Source organism: Pteropus vampyrus, unplaced genomic scaffold, assembly GCF_000151845.1.
Source record: "Pteropus vampyrus isolate Shadow unplaced genomic scaffold, Pvam_2.0 Scaffold333, whole genome shotgun sequence".
NCBI lineage: Eukaryota > Metazoa > Chordata > Mammalia > Chiroptera > Pteropodidae > Pteropus > Pteropus vampyrus.
Genome location: NW_011889114.1, coordinates 340,080 through 341,639, shown reverse-complemented (window position 1 = coordinate 341,639; position 1,560 = coordinate 340,080). Strand labels below are relative to the sequence as shown.

The window sequence follows — 1,560 nt, the reverse complement described above, 5'->3', positions numbered from 1 at the left end:
TCCTCCCCGCGCAGTCCAGCGGCCTCGGCCCAGCCCCTCTCAGCAGATGCTTCATGACGGGACGGACTGAAACGTCTTGTGGATGCCGGTCTCTCCCCGATGTTTCTGCAGCCGCCGGGCGGGGCAGAGGTTGCGGCCCGGTCTTTGCCTGTGTGAGTGAGTGTGTGTGTCTCCCCGGAATCTACCTTTGCCCACTGCTCCTGTTCCCCTCCACCACCTCCCTGCACGCCCCCATGTCTCCCCATCTCCCCTCTGCTGTTTGGGTGGTCCTGCTCCAGGCTCCCTTCTCAGCGGGGAGCCAGGACAGGGGTCCGGGTGAGTGAGTCTCAGATTTCAGCCATATTTGCAACGGTTCACGATTCAATAAACATTGGATGAGTTTAACCAAACATGCCCATGTCTACATGTGTCCATCCGACCCCCGGAACGCTCCCCTTCCTCCTGTCTCTTCCTGGACCTGAGCGCCACAGCCAGGCACCCCACTAGTCAGTCAGCGCTGACCGCAGCTCCGCAGCGTGATGCGAATTTAAACGAGACTCAGGTGCCCAGACCTTTGGTTCAAATGAATCTTCCTGCGGCCCCAGCGTCTCCCACATCAGTCTGCTCGGGCTGCTGTGACAAGACCCCAGAGCTCGTTCACCTTCTCACAGTCTGGAGGTGGCAGGTGTCGGTGGGTGTGGTTGCTCGAGGCCTCTGCTTGGCTTGTGGATGGCGGCCACCTCACCGTGTCCTCACGTGGTGTCTGCAGAAGTCCCCTGGTGGCCAGTGCACGTCCAGATTTCCTCCGCTTACACATAAGACACCAGTCAGGTTGGATTCGGCTCACTTCGGCAACCTCGAAGGCCAACAACCTACAGAGGCTGGCGGAAGTGACACCCGAGAACTTCCAGGGCTAGAAAACAGGACAAGGCACTGGGCTCCCTCCCTCTGAGCGCTCGCTGTCTGCACGAGGCGGCCACCCGAGGCCACCAGCCTTGGCTAGATGTGTCCTCACGGTGACGAGAGCCCCGTGGAGGCCTTTCGAGGCTCCGTGCTCATCACCGCGAGCCTCGCACCTGCTCTGTCACACGGCTGAGCCCGGCGTCACGGGCACTTGGATCCTGGGAGAGTTTTTAGCCCTTGTCAGCTAAATTAGGGACGGCCGGGGTGCGGTTGGCCCCTTCCGGCAAGCCCGAGGGATGTCTTCCAGCAACGAAGCCTAAGGAGCATGTGGGCATCGGCCATCACGTCGTGTCATCGCTGTGGGGCGGCCGCTAGGGCCACACCAGCTCCCGCACCGGAAGTCTCAGGGGCCCAGTCATTCATATTTCATGGGGCAAGACGGTCACCACGATGGGAGTCTGGCCCCTTTGGTCCTGCTTCCGTGCAGACAAACCTCGGCCGGTCGTTATGCTCAGAATCCCATTGTGACGTTTCATCTCCCACAGCTGACGCTGAGCCGCGAAGGCGTGGGCGGGTCCCGTGGGGTTTGGAAAACCTCCCTTATGATCCACTTTATAAAGGGCGGGTCCTGGTGGCTATTAACAAATAAAAGCATTTCAAAAGTAGGAGTAGAGCTTC

At 60.0% G+C, this 1,560-nt stretch overlaps 1 protein-coding gene across 1 annotated transcript in view; it reads left to right on the top strand.

The window, feature by feature from the left end:
• The window catches only part of SELENOW (selenoprotein W), a gene marked incomplete at its 5' end in the record, with an annotated part of 2,776 nt that extends 2,387 nt beyond the window's left edge, over positions 1–389 (top strand). The window contains one exon of the mRNA XM_011378186.2: positions 15–389. The remainder of the gene's footprint in view (positions 1–14) is intronic.
• Between the last annotated feature and the right edge of the window lie 1,171 nt (positions 390–1,560).